This window comes from Pteropus alecto, unplaced genomic scaffold, assembly GCF_000325575.1.
Source record: "Pteropus alecto unplaced genomic scaffold, ASM32557v1 scaffold109, whole genome shotgun sequence".
Taxonomy (NCBI): Eukaryota; Metazoa; Chordata; class Mammalia; order Chiroptera; family Pteropodidae; genus Pteropus; species Pteropus alecto.
The window spans coordinates 10957244-10977085 of NW_006494608.1; the positions used below are offsets into that span (position 1 = coordinate 10957244).

Sequence of the window (19842 nt, forward strand, 5' to 3'; positions counted from 1 at the left end):
GTTTATGCCATATCTAATGTGTTCAAATATGTTCCAGAATGATCGCCTCATTTATTATTTTCCTTATTAAGAAGATTTAGAAAAATTTATTTTAAAATAGAACATGGATTGAATAGATATATAAACTGTTACTACTTTATCTTTAAGATATGCTGTAGTTAGAAGAGGGAAGAAAAATAATCTTTGATGCTAGTAGGAGGGAATTTTAATTATAGATGGTTAAGGAAAGAATATGTAGATGGCAGGAAAAAAAGGACCAGACAGAAGTAGCACATCTCTGTGATACATTTGATTTTAGTGATGTGAGTGTCTAGTGTTATATTGGATACTCCAGTTGATGTAGATCACAACAGTTATATCTGGAATAGACCTAGCCATTATTTACTATCTCTGTAATTTTGAGTAAGTTATTTAAGCTACTCTCAACTTTGATTTCCTCATCCATAAAACAGGAATATTTTGCAGTTTGAGAATTAGTAATAATATGAATCAAGGACATAGTGTACTGTCAAATGTTATCCTAAATAAATGATTGGAAAGAATAATGATTGAGGATATTACATGAGAAGTAAAATCAATACGAGAGGAAAAAGCAACTTCTTGCTCTTTTGCACATTTGGACCTCTTTGGTGATAGAGAAAAAAATAATCTGTATAGTATATTTTATTATCTAAAGATATCATTGATAGTAACTTGGGAGTTTTGACTTTTGATCTCCAAACCAGTGCTCTCCAAACTTTTGATCATGGTAAAAACTTCTGAGCGTGTACCTTCTTGATATAGTTTCATTAATTTATAAATTATATACTTGCGCTACCATGCTACAATTTATTATTATTAAATATACACCAAAATTAGAGTAGGATGAGATAAATCCTGTGTAAATAATGTTCCTAAATTTTAAATTATTTACTAATGGCACATAAAGCATAATTTGCTCAGTAAAATAATATTTTTTAAAAAAATCATGATTTTAACACTGTGAAACTGTGAAATAGTGATTCAAAAGACTGGTTCTGAGTTTAATGGCTTCCATAGATTGAAACGATATCTAACACAGATACATAGATCCAAATGATTTACTAAATTATCATGCTTGGTTATATTTATTTACTTATTTAATATTTACCGAATGCCTACTATGTGCCAGGCATTATCCTAGACCCTAAAGACTGCAAATCCTCATGGAATTTAACATTTTATTGGCAAGAGTAAAGAGAATAACCTAATAAACAAGTAAATATATACTAGATCAGATATTAAATGCTATGTAGAAGAATAAAATAGGAAGGAAAAAAAGTAGTAGTGTGTATCAATTATCACAGTAATGTTGTATAACAACCACAAAACCTTAGTGGCATATAATAATAAATATTTTTTCATGTTTTGGTTGTCATCTAGGTAGCTTTGCTGATCCTGACTGGGTTTATTCATTTCTGGGGGTTAGCTGGCTATCAGCACATCTAGCCTGGTTATGGCTGGGATTGCTTGTCTCTGCTCCACATGTTTCTCATTCCCCAACTGGCTACCTTGCACATTCTCTTGGCTGTGGCAGAGGTGCAGGTGAGGGGAATATATGCAAGGCCAATTTAGGCTTAGAAATGGCACACTCACTTTTATCACATTCTGTTGGCCAAAGTAGGTTATAACACCACCTCAACTACAAGGATGGGAAAATAGATTTCATCTTTTAAGTCAGAAGAACTACAAAGTCACATGCGGTTTTAATACAGAGAAGGTTGAAAACTAGGGTATTAATATGATCGGTCTACCATATGTCAGGTATAGGGGATACTGTTATTACATAGGATGGTTAAGACATTGAACCAGGACTTGAAAAAGTGAGAGAATGAGCCATGCATTTATCTGTAAGAAAAACATTGCAGACTGATAGAATTTTAAATGCCCAAGGATCTAAGTTAAGAGTGTGTTGAAGGAATATCAAGGGAGCCAGCGTGCTTGAGCAGAATGAATGAGGCAGTAATAGATTTGCAGTGGGGTTGGGAGTTAGAGCAGACCATCTAGGTTCTTATAGGTATTTGTAAGGACTTCATCTTTTACTCTAAGCAAAACAAAAGCCTTTTGGGTTTTACTCTTAAGAATGATATGTTAGCTTACCTTTTAGCAGGATCACCTTGGCTGCTGTGTGGAGAATAAACTGTAGAGAAGTAAGGACCAAAAGCTATTCCAGTACAAGCAGGAGGGCCTGAAGACAATGACAGTGAATAGAAAGAAAAGGTATGAATTTGGTAGCATTCACAAAACTTGGTGATATTGGAGGGTGAGGAAATTTTATCCAAGCTAACTAGGACACTTAAGTGCTAGTAATGAGATAGGAAAGATGGGTTTGAAGAGTTGGGTACCAATTAAGTTCAATATTAAATATATTGAATTTGAGTTGAATTTAGATTTCAGGCCAGTGTCATGTTTGGCTCTATAGGTCTTTAATTTGGGAGGTGGTTATAGGTGATGATTTGAACTCAGGAAAGAATATTAGATTTCTGAAAAAAGGAATATGTGCTCAATAACAGAGGATTACAGAACATTAGGAACACTTAAGTGTCTCTTGATGGTAAACTCTCAGTGCTAGAGAGATAGCAGAACGTGAAGGGTAGTATAGAGGCCAAATGGATTGAGGAGTTTCAAAGAGAATTTGGATTTAAACCTGGATTTGGCAATAGAAATTATGAATGACTTTTCAAAAGTACTGAGAAAAGGATAGGATAGATTTGCATTAATTTTTTTTTTTTTTTTTTTTTTGTAAAATGGAAGATACTAGAGAGTTTTAGGCAGTTGTTAGTAGGTAAGAATAATTACCCTTGTCCATGAATTCCTGTCCTATATGCGTTGCCCTGAAAGGTAAACCTGCAGTGGTTGTTTTAGAGAAAAGAGAACTTGGGGAAGGGAATGAGGACAGGTCAAAATGCTAATCTCTTGATTTGGTTTATCATTCTCTCCTCTCTTAACCTTGGATCTCTTCTCCCATTTCTGCCCTCTGTGCTGCCACCCTTGTGCGCTGTTTGCCTTGTACTCAACTTCTAAAACAAAATGGTCATCTACTGCAACCAGACCTGGCTTAAAGCCCTGAGATTATGGAATCAAGGAAATGATTGAAAAACCTTAAAAGTGTTTAGTTGGTGCTAGTTTGTGTTTAATGAACTCCCATACTTCACACTACAACCTATTGAGCAAGATATTTTTGTTCATTTTATAGATGAGGAAACAGGTACCACAATTGTTCTTCAGCTTGGTGGAGGCCTTGCGGGTGGTAGACCTCTGATAGTACTATACAGAACTTTTCCCATTTAAGTTGCATCATTCTGGCTAAGGTGGGAGTGGTAATCATTAAATAGTAGCATATGACATGGCAGAAAACTGTTGATGAAATAAATTGAGTTTGTTTACATGTTTACATTTTCTATATTTATTTTCTGTTTCTATTACTGGGTTGTGAGGTCTTTATTTCTAGCAGTCAGAGATTCAGAAATCCAGTGGCCTGGATCTGTCTTGTCTTTATATTTTTAGAAACCTAGCCAATGGCCATATGAGAGGTGCTTTGTAAATCTTGTTAAGTAAATTAAGTATTGTAGTTGCTTACAAAGTATGTTTCACAGACAACACAAATAATGGTGTGTATATATAATGCTGTATACCTTGTTTATATAATAAACTCTGTGAGGAATGTCACCAGGCCCTTTACATTGGATCCACAGACTAATCCAAGTCATATTTTGACAGATGAGGAAACTAGACTTGCACAAGGTCACGTTGGTAGTGGCAGAACTATTTTGACTATAAAACCTATGCTATTAACTATTACATTTTGTTGCCTCTTTCAGTGTAGTCATTATGGGCACCAGAAGCTAGCTATTCCTAACTTGAGACAGAGAGAGAGAGAGAGAGAGAGAGAGAGAGAGAGAGAGAGAGACAGACAGACAGACAGACAGACACTGACTGACTGATGGACAGAACCCTTGGAATAAGTGGTTGCCTGATACCACAGAAGTTAACATTTCTACTGGCTATCAACTATTTGCCAGAATCTTTTGCCTTATAGTTGATTATGGAATGGACATGTTAATGTCCCATGTCTGTTAACACAGATTTTTTTTAAGTGCTACATGTGAACCATTTTTAATCATGGGGTAGGAGGAGAAGGTGGCTCCATCTCTGCAAACTTATCAGTCAAAGCATTTCTGTTCATATACCTTTAGTATTCTAGTTAATGTTTATTTTGATAAATAATGTCCTTTCTAATGGTTTTAAATTCTGCTTTATCAGTGTAGCAACTTCATTGAAACATAAAACTAGACTTTAGCATTAATTTAGCATGTACAAGTAAGACAGAGGCTCCTTTTCACCTAATAAAGTTGTGAAAACAAATACTAAATGGTCACCTATATTTCTTAATCACATCAGAGTTCAAGTGAGTTGTATATAGAATTATTGTGAGTTTGCTTTATTTCAAAGAGTGAGATATTCTGCGTTTTCTGGTAAATTCATCTGAATGGCAGTAGGGCTTATATGACCCCTTTCCTGGGGGAGTTTTCAATAGAGGTAGGGAAATAAAGATGAAGGCAACCTACATGCAAAACTGAACACAATACCATGGGACAAACTACCATGAGGATTTTTTTTTTTTTTTTGCAGTAAAATGTACATAACAAAATTTACCATTTTAACATTTTTTAAGTATACAGCCCAGTGGCATTAAGTACATTCACATTGTTGTGCAATGAGGATTCTTAAAAGGGAAAATTCACACATTGTTAGGAGAGTTGTAAAATGGACTTTATAAGAACAGACTTTCAGAATGAGCCCAGAAGGATTGGTGAAGTTTAGACGGAACCCTTTGAGCAAACAATTGCAGGTGGGAATCATGAAGAAACTTTAGGAAATAGCAGTTAGTAGCAGTATTAACTAAATAAGAGCAGTCAAAAAGAACAGTTATAGAAATAACTAATATAGTAGGGCTGTTGGTGAATTTATAAATATTAAGACAACATACAAGGAATTGGTTAAAATTGTATGAATTTTTAGGATAAGTGCTAAGTCAGCTTTCTGCAGGTAAAAGTAGATTTGGTCTTTCTCATTCACGAGATGTTCTAGCCAGCAGAATAATTTAAATGATAAATATTATTTGATTATAGGGGACATGCTCTATAACAATTTAATCCCAGAGATTGCCAGTGTACCCATGATACGTATTAAGGATTAAGATTTAAACAAGTAGTGTTGTGTGGCTTAATGAAGTCAAATGGACAGTGAAGTATTGTCATACTTACGGTGTCATTCTGTTAGAAATTAGCTGGTACTTAAGAATTGTCACTTCAAAAAGTGATGCAAGGGAACACCATTTTACTTAAGACTTCCCTTTGCAATATAAAATGGTAAATGAATCACTAACTTCTCCAATAATAGAGAAATGCAAATAACCAACATTAACTTTTGGAGGAGTCTACCAGATTCCACTAAATTTGGTACAATTTAAAAAATGATAATCATGGCATTTTAGAAATTGATAATAGCAAATTTTGGCAAGGCTCTATAAATATAAAAACTGTCATTCTGGACCTGTTGCTAGAAGGTAAATTGGTGAAGTCTTTTTTGGAAGGCCTTTTTTAGCCACAAGGAGGCTTAACATGAAGAGGGATTTGGGAGGGAGGGTTACTTTTTTATTTTGTAATTGTATGCAGAAAAGAGTTAACATAAAAAGGCTGAGACTTCTTCTATACTTAGAAAGACCTGCTTGCAAGATTGGCCCTTGGCTAGTGTCTAGGAACTTGGTCTTTTGGAGGATATCTATCATTCTGAGGTAAGAGTGGCTCACTGTAGTGTTACAGTACAAATGTGGTTTATGTGGAACATATACCTACTTTCCTTCTGGGAGTCTGGAATTTTGGTTTGCACTAGGCCAAGAATAGCTGTGTGACCAGCCCCAATAAAAAATTGGGCACTGACTCTTTAATGTTTGTCTTGTTAGACAACATTTCACAGGTCGTGTCACAACTCACTGCTGGAGGAATTAAGTGGGTCCTGTGTGACTCCATTTGAGAAGGCTCTTGAAAGCTTGTGCCTAGTTTCTTCTGGACTTTGCCTCATGCACCTCTCCTTTTGCTGCCTTTACTTTGTATCCTTCAGCTGTAATAAATCATAGCTGTGAATATGACTATCTGTGTAAGTCCTGTGAGTTTTCCTTGTGAATCATCAAACTTGAGAGTGGTCTTGGAAATTCATGACACAACTTGTCAGTATGGTTTGAATGTTTTAGCATATGCATGTATCACTTATATAAATTTTAAAACAGTAAGTTAATATATTTGGAAGCTAAGCAGGGTCGAGCCTGGTTAGTACTTGGATGGGAGACTACCTAGGAAGACCAGGTGCTGCAGGTGTAAAAAATAAGGGATTGTAAGCTGACAAGGTCCTTGCAATCTGTGAGGTCAACCAAGGGTTGCCTTGCCTAATTAACTAATTAATTATATTATGTTTAAATTACATTTGTATATGTATACATAGGCAAACACATATACATCATCTCTGAGGATATGTTGGTGGGATTTTTATATGTATATATTATCTGGCCCATTTATTCTACACATTTTCCCCCTGATGATAAAGATTGAAAACTTTCCTTGGTGACGTGGTAGGTAATATAATAAAGAAGCAAATCAAAAACAAAGTGTCTTCAGTTACGTTCTTTAGGACAAGGAGGTATTATTTAGTTAAATTATTTTAAATTGCACTTTTTTATCAGTTTTATATGTCAATATGATGGTGAACCACAAAGATCAGATCTCAGATAGCATTTTAAGTGCATAGTTTCCAGCTACACAAACTATATTATCTCAACTTATTGAACTGAACGTGTTATAAATGTAGCAGTAGAGTATCAATTCATTGACTTTGTGATGTTCTGAATGTGGTTTTCAGTGCCCATAATGTCTAAAAGACTTCCCATGCTTTATTGAATATATGCAACATAGAAGACATTAGGTACTATGGGGGAATAAAGAGATATATAAAGAACGTCTCTGGCAGACAAGGAATTATAATCTTGAGTGACAGAGGTGTTAGTGATAGGATAAAATGTGTAAACAAATGATAGTTTTTTAAAAGGCAGGAATGAAAAATACTTATATGACTAGCATGTACTTTTGGAATATGTGCTACATCGGAACAGAAATTTTGACCTGGTCACCACTATATCTGTGCACCTAAAAGAGTACATGGCATATAGGATAAGTTAGCAGAAAATTATGTGAGACCAGTCATCCTCATGAAGGTGATCATTAAATCTTACTTTTCCCTTCCATTATAAATATATGGACCCAGTATGTCAGCAAACTGAAAAAGTTTTTTTTTTTTTAATCTTAGTTAATTCATGAGTAGATTAGAGCTATCTAATGTTATATGAATATCATTTGGCCTGGTAATCTGAGAAACTTTAATGGCACTTATCCACAACCACCAGGTTTTCCTTACTCTACTAGATAGGACATTTAATTTCTGTGTAAGCAACTACAGTGGCTTTCTTTTTTTAAAAAAATGTTTAATTGTAAAATGCTTGTAACATAAAACTTAACATCTTAACCATTTATAAGTATACGGTACAGTATTGTTAAGTACATTCACATAGTTGTGCAACCAGTCTCTAGAATTCATCTTGCAAAACTAAACCTCTATACTCTTTAAATAAACCAGTGGTCCCTAACCTTTTTGGCACCAGGGACCAGTGCTCCTATGAGAATCTAATGTCTAACGATTTGAAGTGGAGGCCATGATCCTAGCGCTGGGAAGCTGCTGCAAATGCAGATGAAGCTTCACTCACTGGCCTGCAATTCATCTCCTGCTTTGTGGCCTGATTCTTAACAGGCCGCGGACTGGTAGTGGTCTGTGACCCAGGGGTTGGGGACCCCAGCTTTAAATAACTCCCATTTTCCTTCTCTACCCAGCTCCTGGCAACCACCATTCTACTTTCTATCACCATGACTTTAGGTACTCTAGATACCTCATTTAAGTGAAATCATACAATATTTGTCTTTTTGTGACTAGCTTATTTCAAATAGCATAATGTTCTCAATGTTCATCCATGTTATAGCATGCGTCAAAATTTCCTTCCTTTTTCTAGCTAGTAATATTTCATAGTATGTATAAACCACATTTTGTTTTTCCATTTGTTCATCAGTGGGCACTTGGGTTGCTTCCACCTCTTTGCTCTTGTGAATAATGTTGCTCTGAACATACCTGTTCAAGACCTGGCTTTCAATTCTTTCAAATTTATACCCAGAAGTGAAATTGCTGGATCATATGGTAATATAAGTTTTAATTTTTTGAGGAACTGCCATAATGTTTTTCAAAGTGGCTACACCATTTTATATTTTCAGGAGCAGTGCACAAGGGTTCCAATTTCTCTGCATCCTTACCAACACTTATTTTGTTTTTGTTTTTGTTTTTTTGATAGTAGCCATTGTAATTGCTGTGAGGTGATATTTTGTTTTGTTTTGATTTCCTTGCTAATTAGTGGTGTTGAGCATCTTTTCATATGCTTATGGTCATTTGTGTATTTTTGGGGGAAGTATCTACTCAAGTACTTGGCCCATCTTTTAATTGTGTTTTTTTGTTGTTGAGTTGTATGGGTTCTTTATATCAAAGTATTTCTACTTTATATCAAAGTATTTATCAGAAAGAGAAGCACCAGTCAGTTTATGAAAGTTTAACAATCATAATAAAACAAAATTTGTGATTTATTTTCAGAGTAAGATGCTCTCATCATGTAAGATAGTTAATGTGGCTTCATAATTCTAGTTTAATTAATAGTTCTTATAATAGCTGAAGTTTCAGTTATTTATCATTTTTCATTTTTTCTTCAAGATTGCTATGCAGATTGATATACCTTCTGTTTATCTCAGTAAAATTTCTGCTGGAGGAAATATTAGTAAATCCTCTTTAATGAGTTTGACCATGGTTTTGAAAGTTGTCAAATGTTACATCTTTTATTAAAATATTTTGGCTTATTTCGATTGATGGATTCTAAAATGTCTTTTAAAAATACTTAGAAACCCAGTCTAGATTGTATTTGCACATTGTTTTTAGTTATGTAGTTCCTCTATTTCATAAGTTTGTGTTTTGATTTAAAATATTGTAAAAATCTTGATAATTGTATATAAGTAGGTCTTTGTTTTTATCATGATTGAGGTTGGACTTTTTGTTTGATTCTAAATATAAGAAAGAGGAACACTGTTTATCATTGTTACAAAGAGATATTTGAAGACAAAATCATGCCTTTGGTAATTTGGGGTGCATATAGTCTCAGTAATGTGGTCTAGCCTTTCAGGACCAATGCAAAAATGTCAGAATGAAATATTTTTTGCAAGGAATCTGAATGTTTGATATAAAAAATAACCTCCAATTCATTTTTCCAGAGAAATATACTAAAACTTTAAGAACACATATTTGCTTAATTACCAGATTTAGGTTTAATTCTTTTATTTTAATCTTCCTTCCTGGTCCTAGGTTAGAGTTATAGAAGTTATAGAATTTAAACTTTAAACCTAATCTTAGATGGCTTAACAGTTATTCCCCCACCCAACCTTCCCCTCTCCCACATTTTCTATGTATCTTCTACTTTTAAATATCTTGTCTTCCAAATTAGTTTTCTAGCTTCATTACTGTTGTTTAACTTTGCTCGTTAAAAACTGCATACTTTTATCTTTCCTACTCATCATACTTACCTATGTTTTCCTGAAAAAGTTATGTGTTAAATTCACTGGCCAAAGTTTCCGATAGACTGTTTGTAATTTTCTCATGTTACTCCTATTTAGATCATATTCTTCATTTTTGTTATGTTTGGTTCTGTGGTATTAATGTCCAAATGAGAAGGTCTGAAGAACAAAGGCTGAGTAATAATTGGAGGAAGATAGATATTCCTTTTTACAGGGTGGTGGGGCTGAATGTGACTTGGTCGATCCACTCTGAAGCTACCAGTGTTTACTATTAACAATATTCCTCAACATCCAGTTAAATTTTTATAACACTTTTGTTGATAAATTCACATTTATTGAGATTAATTCACATACCATAAAATTCACCTCTTTAAAATATCCATTTCATTGGTTTTTAGTATAGTCACAGAGTTGAGCATTTGTCCTCACTATCTAATTTAGAACATTTTCATCACTTCCAAAAGAAACCCCGCGGAGATCACTTTCTGTCTCTGTGGATCTGCCTATTCTGGATGTTCCATATAAATGGAATCATATAATATGTGCTTTTTGTGTTTGACTTCTTTCACTTATCATGATGTCTTCAAGATTCATCTGTTGAGCATATATTAAGTACTTCATTCCATTTTAAGCCCAAATAATATTGCATTGTGTAAATATACTACATTTTGTCTATTCATCAGTTGATGCGCATTTGAGTAGTTTCCACTTTTTGGCTCTTATGAGTAATGCTGTGAACTTTTGATTACAAGTTTTTGTGTGGATATATGTTTTCAGTTCTCTTAGGTAATACCTAGGAGTGGAACTGCTAAGTTGTATGGTAACTATACTTAACCTTTTGAGAAATTGCCAAGCTGTGTTTCTATTAAGATTTTAAAACTTAATTCTACAAATGTTTGGCAACCTAACCTGACTTTGTCTCTGCTTGCTTGCTTGCTTTTTTTTTAAAGATGTAATGATTGTGTTAAAGTAGGATCCTTTATACTCTTAATTTTTTATATCTTAAAAACATAAATACCTTATATTAAACAAAGCATTTTTATTCATTGATGGAAAAAAATTGGCACAGCCTATCCCTGAATAGAAATGCCTTATATGTTACTAGACTTGGGAAATTGGAACGGGAAAGTGCAAAAATATAGCTTGTAAACTTAGTCTGCTTTGTCAGGTAACTTTCAAGCTTTCAGATATATAACAGTTAATATTTAAACGTGGTCTTTGTGCAGATTGATAATGGAAGGATTAGGGAGAACATCAGTGACAGTTTACCATTCTAGAATTTGGCCCATCATTTATTTTCTCTAATGTAATTTCAATAGACTTGCAATATACAGTTAAAAATTGCTTTCTGAGTTTTTAATCAGGAACTAGAGCTGGTAATGAGCAATGTTATCTCAAATGTTCTACTCAGAGATGGCACCAAATCTTCAGGTACATACAAAAAGGGATTAAAATGCTCTTTAAGAATAAAAAAATTTTTTGACAGTATTTGAGTGTACAAGTAAAGATATTTCGGTATCTGCTAGTTTCAAAACAATTAGGCTAATCTGAGGCAGGTCTTTAAAATTTTTCCTTAAATTCCTCATCTGTTTGTAAGGAAAATGGTCAGTTATATTGTAATAACTATGTATGGTGTCACATGGGTACTAGACTTATCAGAGTAATTACTTTGTAAGGTATGTAATTGTAATCACTGTATTGTACATTTGCACCTAATATATTGTATATCAAGTGTAATTGGAAAATAAATTAATTTTTGAAAATTCCTCATTAATAAATCTTATACCCATCTCAGTTTTTACAGTTATAATATATATTTTGTTATGTCCACCAAATTTCCTCTTTTCCTAAGTCGTTCAAAGGGTTTCTTAAGTCTTTTTATTTAAATTCAAATGACAGTGTCATTAAAGGGAAAAAAAAGTTATCTGTGACCCTGTACTAAAACAACTGTCCTTCAGCAGTGGGGCCAGAAAGTAAGGGCTAAGTTTGAGAGATGTTTACTGAGGTGGACTCACCAGAACTTAAAACTGATTGGATGTGAAAGGAAGTAAGTGGATAGATATGGGGAAAGTCTAAAACTACCAGGAGGTTTTAAGCCTGAATGGGTAAGGAGGGGCAGAGGTGCCATGACAATTAAAAAAAAAAAGAAAGACATTAGGAGCACTTGAAAAATCAGGTGGATTTATTTTTATCTATTTAGGTTTGAATTGCTGTTGGAGATGTTCAGTAAGCAGTTTGAATGTGGAACTGGAACTGAAGAGAAAAGTCAGGACTAGAAATAGAGATTTTGAGTTCTTTAGAAACGTAATTGTTAAAGGCATGATAGGGTTTGGAGAAACTTGTTAAAAGACAAAATCTGAGAAGAGAGCAGTTCTAGGGAACACATACATTTGAAGGCTGGGAACCAGGAGCCAGAAAGGACTCAGGGTGGGAAAGAATTAAGAGATAATTGTTTCATGGAATCTAAGAAAGGAGTTAACTACTCATCTGTGTTAAAAACAAACAAAAACTTTATAGGAATTGAGACTTTTGAGATTTACATGCCTTTTGGAGATTATTGGTGACTTCATAAAAGTACTTTCAGAATGAAATGTTCAGGGGGTTCAGGAGTTTATGGTTCACCAAGAAGTGTAAATTTCTCTTTAAAACTTGATCTGTTGACCACAGCTTGGTAGCAGTCTGGCTTAGCAAAAGATCATTTGTTTCCATATAGTGGTAAATATGTATTGAGCTCTCTTAGCTGTTAAAGTGACTTCCTGTGCTGTATTTGCTTTTGCAAAGGTAAACATGAATTCTGCGTCCATACTGTTAATTTGGGGGTCTTTGTTTTTTAGTTGGACAATTGATGTTATTGTGGCTTAATATGTTAAAGCTAGAACTCAATATTCTCAGTTTTACTATATGCTCACATGTTGTGGAATGGATTGCTTTGAAATACATTGAGAGTCTGAGTTTGGCAATGGAGACTGAGGGTAAAGGGGACTATAGTGATCATGTTTTCTTAAATCAAGGCACAAAACCAGGTGAAGAGTGGCATACTCAGGAGCCATAGTTTTAATACCCAGATTTTGGAATTCCTGAATAACTTGCTATAGGCCAATGGGACAAAATATTTAAAGTTGGAATCAACCTGGAAAATGTGGAACCAGTGGTTTCATGCGTTAATGATTAGAGGGGCATTAGAGAAAGTTGATGAAGAAACAAAACAGAAGGCGATAGCTTTGTGAGTAGAAACAAATAAAAATAAAATAATCAAACCTGGGAACACTTTTCCATTTGCTATGTTAAATATATTTAATAAAATTAGTATATATGAAAAAACATTGAACGTGCCTGATCTTGTCTGATCTCGGAAGCTAAGCAGGGCCTGGCCTGGTAAGTACTTGGATGGGAGACCACCTAGGAATACCAGGTGCTGTAGGTGTGAAAAAAACAAAGAAAAAAGAAAAAATGTTTTTATTTTCCTCTTAATTCAAATGGGATTCTATTTCATTTCAATAAGAATATAGCTTATTCTTAGGTAGGAAGAGAATAAACTTGGATTATACCTCTTAACTTATTTTGATCATGATAAAGCACTGTATTTTCTTTTCCAACCAGAGAACAGGAACCTTTCCTTTAAGAAAAGAAAAGCATTTGCCTGTCTAGGCCAAGGGTCCCCAACCCCCTGGCTGCAGACCCATACGGGTCCATAGCCTGTTAGGAACCGGGCCGCACAGTAGGAGGTGAGCGGTGGGGACTGCCAGCAAAGCTTCATCTGCATTTGCAGCCACTCCCCAGCGCTAGCATCACCTCCTCAGTTTCATTTCAGATCATCAAGCATTAGATTCTCATAGGAGCACTGGTCCCTGGTGCCAAAAAGGTTGGGGACCGCTGCTCTAGGTTGTTGAAAAAATCAATTATGAGCTTGTGAAATTTTTTCATTTTAGCTTTTCTGCTTTGCCATATTTATTGTTAAATATAAAGCCTGTAGTACAGAGTTTTATATAAAAACAAATTCTTGAAATTAAGGTCTCTTGCTACACCCGTTCAGCTGCTATGTTGAGGAGATCTCCTTTCTAGTAGGTAATGTAACTGGAAATTGAACCCCAGCTTTTCTGACTCAAAGCAGTCCTGTTGAGTAGTAATGAAGTATAAGAGGGGAAAGAAGATTGTTTATTAAGTATGCTGTCAATTCTGATTTGCATCCTTTTTCTTTGGACTGAACATTACCACCTGAGAACACTTAAACAGTACTGTTTTTCATGGGTTATGCTGGCACTAACTGGTACTAATAGAAAAAGATGATAGGGTATGAATCTTTAGGGAGTTCATGTTCTGCCAGGGATGGTGTATGTACATAATGAATTATCATATATCACTATATGTCCTAAATTAGAGGTATAGATAAAAAGCTGTGGGTAGAGATGAAGCAATTTTGGAGGAAGTGGAAGACGGGGGTGGGTGCCAGTACTAGTCTCAGGAAGTGTTTCAGCAAGATGATTTCTCTATTGAGCTAGAAGAAAGCAAGGAGTTTGCTTGGCAAACTGCTAGGAAAATAACAAACATCGAAAATATTGAACAAAAAATAAAATAATTTTATTACCCAAAGACGCATAAGATTAGCCTTTTTTTTTTTCAAATTATGTTAGCTTCAAATGAGAAGTGAGCTATGCATTTCTGAAAAAGAATGGCAGACAAATTAGTCTGTCACCCAGCAGTAAGTAAAGTGTGAGCAAAGATAAGATGAATTTTGAAAGGTACAATTGCATATTTTGCAATTAAAGGTTGATATTGCAATTGTATAGTTGAAATACTCTGGTTCTTTTAATTGCTTGTCACATTAGAGGTATGCATATTTTTATATAACTATGTTTGTAAAGATTTAAAAACCACTAGTATAATATAGAGATAATATGCTTTTGGTGGAAATTATACTCTGATTTTACTACTTGTTGCTGTTACTTTGTATTGGGTTTTTAAATTTTTTATTTGGCTTAAAAATCATGCAACTTGTATGGTAGGATTAATTTAGTATTAGATTTGAGTGGCTTTTGTGACCTAAGACACAAAAGCATTTCAGGTATAACACCAGATAAATTTATTCATTTAATAGTTATTATTGAGTGCCAACTGTGTGCCAAGCCCCCTACCTTTTAAAATTCCAGATAAGTTCTCCGGTAATTGCCTCAAACTTTTTAGAGCAAAGGCAAAAGTAGTCCTATTTTATGGTTTAGATATCTGTTATATTTTGCTATAATGTAACTCTTAAGCTTAAAGTAATTTCATTTTATTTTACTTTAAGGTACAGTTTTAAGATTTGAATATTATGTACATATTTACTAAAAATACTGTCTTATGAAATTCATAGGTTTTTTTTTTTTTAAGTGTTTTAACATTCAGGAATTTGGGGCAGTAGTGTGTGGACTAGTATTAGCATGAGCTCCAACATTTAATTTACTTATATCCAGTGTTTTAACATTAAGGAATTTGGGGCAGTAGTGTGTGGACTAGTAATAGCATGAGCTCCAACATTTAATTTACTTATATCCCATCTTATTTCAAAAAGAATTTGAGTTAGCTTAATTTCCATTTTAGCTCTATTACTTTTGTGTCCATTTGTCTTCCTAATTGTCCTGATTTAAAATCTAGCCAACAATAAAATTCAGTACTTGTCCCTGTCTAAATGTATTTTGAATTCTAAGTCTGTTCAGTGACTGTGAAGAGAGATATCTTTTAGAGGTAGAGCTAACACAACTTGCTGTTGGCTTGGATATTTGGAGGGAAGGGGGAAGGGTAAAGGAAAGAATCAAGGATGATTCCCAGCTTTCAGACTTGAACAACTGTTGAATGGTGGTGCTATTTGGAGGTTTATGATGCCCATGAGACATGCAGTGGACAATCCAGCAGACAGCTGTCTGAACGGAGAGATTTAGCAAACATCACACGACACGTTCTCATTAGCTCCGGTCCTTAGATAAACAATGAAACTGTTCTACCCTTTGTAGACCTCAAATCTTGACACATAGATGGGTACCTTAAAGAAGATACTCATATTGCGTTGCATGTGGCTTTGAGGACTTTGAGAATCAATTTAATGATATACGATTAGGGGAATAAAACTTTTGTGTTTTAAGAGATAAACAAAATAATTTGGAACTTTAAATCAAAGTGAAAAACTCAATTTTTGTTTGCATCAAAAATTCTAGTATTAGAGATGTTTCTGTGACTTGTCTGAGAAGGCTCAATAAATAATTTTTGAATTTACTCATTTTTAATGTGATTTGCATTATATTTGATACTGGTCTATAAAATCCAATAAGATAGTCCAGTGGGTGAGGCAGACAATTTTTTGAATACTTTCAGAAGTGGTAATAGAGCAATGTTTATTGACTCTCAGTGCTAGGGGACTGAGAAGTGGTTAAGAGGGGACGGTTCAAGAAAGACTTCACAAAGGAAATAACACTTTATCCAGAGTTCTACTGTTGACTTAATAGCAAGAGGGAGAATTGTGAAACTCTGATATAAACAGGTGGAGGACTGCTTGTGGCGGTTGTTAGCAATTCTGTATGGCTGAAGCATCAGTCTAAGTCAGAGAGTGTTATAAAAAGAAACTAGGAAATTGGACAGGCATCACTCAAAATGTGTTATAATTAAACTAAGGAATTGATAGTTTATCTTGGAGGTGATAGACCCATTGGAGGATTTTTAAGTATGAGACTAAAATTAAAATGATCAGATTTGTCTTTTAGAACAGAAACTCTGAGATGAGAATGAAATTAGTTAAAGAGTATATTTGACTTTTTCGAGACTTTTAAAGGTAAAATTTATTGAAATGTCTTTTTTAAAGGATTGGTTTTGTTTGTTGTTTGCTTAATTAAAAAAAAAAACTTATATATACCATTTAGCTGTATTTTTTCCTAGTTAACATAATAAGTGATTTGAAGTAATTTTTTGCTTTAAGGTTCTATTGAAAATTATGTATGACTTAATAAATGAATTATTTTATTAGTGTTTAGTTCAGTACTATTCTTATACAGTCTGTTGCATAGCACTAAGCTTATGAATAAGGTTCCTTAGTATATTGTGGCATATTTCTCAATTTGTTCTCTAGTAACAGCTTCACTAGAAACCATGAAAATATTGGTCAAGAAGTTAAAATGAAATTAAATGTGTAGATACTCTGCATTTCATATAGTTCAGTGAACTTCGGTGCTACCTCAATTTCAGGCACTATTTGGACATTAATTTTGATGTGTTATTAAAAGGAGAAAACCTTCTTTTGTTTAGGCCAGCATTAAAATTATTCTAAAATTAACTTATTTGACATGTAAGATTTAATATGCCCCACGGGTACAGAGCATTATAAATATTAACAGTAATATTGTACTCACAGAGTTTAAAGTTTAATATATTTATCATTAAAAAGAGAAGGAAATGGTGTTTTACAAGTACATCTAAAGTCTAAAAAGAACTCAAAAGGGAAAGATTATATTTGCATGAAAGGGATAAGAAACTCAGAAGGAGCTAGTAGTTAAAAGGAAGATATGGAAGTATGTGAGTGGAACGACCACTAAGTAGCAAAGGAAAAGCATACCACAAAAACACAAAAATATAATTATCATGGGGTAATTTTAAAGTAAAATCTTGAAAGCACCTTTTTATGGTGTGTGTGTGTTTTCTCAATTACACACTGCTGGTGTCAAGTGCTACCAGGTCCATACAGTATTGTATCATACTGATGTTTTAAGAGATAGAAAACCTTTTAATTCTTTTATATAAGATCTTTTTGTTTATACCTGGTGCATTTTTTTGCTTTCAGTTACAGCTGTCCCTTTTTTTGCTAGTTGGTAATTACATTTCCCCGTCTCTTTTTTTGCTATTTGATAATTACAGTTCCCCTTCTTCATCCCTAATCTGTCCACCACCTCCCAAGAAAAAAACCCATTTTTTCAAAATTATTTGATGCTGCCAACCTGTACGTAATACAGAAGAACCTAAGAATTGTTGAAAACCAACCTCCATTCCTCCATGCAATTGATTGCAATACTCCTTCCTCTTCCACTTTATATTAGTGGTTCTGAAGGTGTGTTTTTCAGACAACAATATCACCTGGGAACTCATATAAAAATACAAGTTCTCAGGCTGTACCCCAGACCAACTGAGTCAGAACTCTGAAGGTGGGACCCTGCATCCTGTATTTTAAGAGGCCCTCCAGGTGATTCTAAAGCATGCTGAAATTTGACAATATGAATGAAGCATGCTTTATAATGCTTAACACTCAAAGGCAAACAGATTGGCCCAGACTATGTGACTCATTTTGATCTCTGGTGTAGGAAAGGTTTTAAAGAAAGGAATATATCTGTAGTAGCAAATAACATTTAAAGAGTTTCAGTGATTGACTTGGTAATAATAGCTAACATTTATTAAGCCTATTTTTGTGCCAGGCTGTTTGCCGAGTGTAGGTATTCTCATATTACAAAAGGTGAGACACAGGTTAAATATGTTCAGTGTCATACAGCTAGAAAGTGCTGACCCAGTTAATTGGAGCAGCTAACTATAAAGCTGACTTTGTTGTTGTGAGGAAATAAGTCCCTACTTAAGGATATCTTTTAAATATAGTTGGGTTCAATTTTTTTGATGTTGGTTTCTGAAGGAAAAAAAATGTACAAAGTTTTTATATTTAATAGGTCCTTTGTTTTATTTATACTACATCAGAGATTGCTATGCTAGGCTTTAAGAAAACTGGATATATAAAAATATGTCAGACTCAAATTTGATTCTTATATGTACACAAGTGTTCTTAAAGTTCATTATATGAGATGAAAAGTCATTTCACATAAAAACTTTCTTTTGCACATTTCTCAATTAACATAATTTGTCATGTAAAAGAAGAAATACTTGGAGTGATTGTTGCACATATTCCAGAAGTGCATTCACATTTTATAATTAAATTATTCCTTCTTTCCTTTGTAGTTATATGTGTATACTTTTTCCAGTGACAGTTGCCTAAGTTACATTCCTTTTCCTCCTTTGTTTCTGCAACTGTTTAGATTGATATCTTTTCGTAAGTCACATTCACATATAATCTTGTAATGCATTAAAATACTATAAATATCTGAAAATGAAAATCTTTAAGCAGAGAATATAAAAATTCTGATTAAATATGCCATATGTATATGTAAGTAATTTGGAGGATCTTTGTTACTCTGAAGTAATTAAATCACGAACAATTTTTTCTACTTCCCCTTTACTTTTTAAAAATTTTTTTTGAATAGACAATATGTTCATATAATCCAAAAAAAAAGACATATAGTAATATTTCCTTCCCATCTATTTTTTACACCTACCCATTCTCCACGGGCAACCTTTGTTAATAATTTCTCTTCAGAGATATTTTATGCACATGTACAAGCAAATACAAATTTATTTTTATTCTTTTTAACACTAATAGTATATTATACATCTGTGTTCCTTGCTGTTTTACATGTAATATGTATTTTTGAGATATTTTCATATCACTATATATAAAGAGCTTCCTCATTGGTTTTCAACTGTATCATATTTGATCGTATGGATGAAACAAGTCCATTTGGCTAGTAATAGATTTTTAAAATTATTTGCAGTCTTTTGTTCTCTTATAAACAGTGCTGCAGTAAGTAACTTTTTGTGCATACATCATTTTGTGTGTGTGCCATTTATTTAGAGGACAGATTTGTAGAAGTACAATTCCTGGGTTAAGAGGTTATGTTTATTTGTAATTGCCAGATTACTCTCCTTAGGGATTATGCTAAAATGTTCTTTTCTACAGGCACTTAATTAAGTTCTGGTTTTCCCATATCCTCACCAACAGCCCCGTTTACTTTTAAATACAATTCCCCCCCTTAATACACTTTGAGAACTTTATTACTACAGGAAATAGCATCATAAATGTGGGGAATTTTACTTTGGCCTTGTGTCAGTGCCAAACAAAATTCTAGTAAATCTTTTCATCTTAAAGAAAAAGTGTGTATTCCTGTTTTAGGCCTCTAAGATTATGACGATAAAGTTTATTGGTTTTTCAAAGAAAATCAAAGACGCTATTCTATATATAAGCGCCTATTTGTAAGATTATTTAAAGTGCTATATGTTAAAGGAT

The 19842-nt window shown here is 33.7% G+C and overlaps 1 protein-coding gene across 1 annotated transcript in view; it reads left to right on the plus strand.

Moving 5' to 3' along the window:
* The window catches only part of PTPN12 (protein tyrosine phosphatase, non-receptor type 12), an 87055-nt gene that overhangs the window by 14230 nt on the left and 52983 nt on the right, over window positions 1-19842 (plus strand). The window lies entirely within an intron of this gene.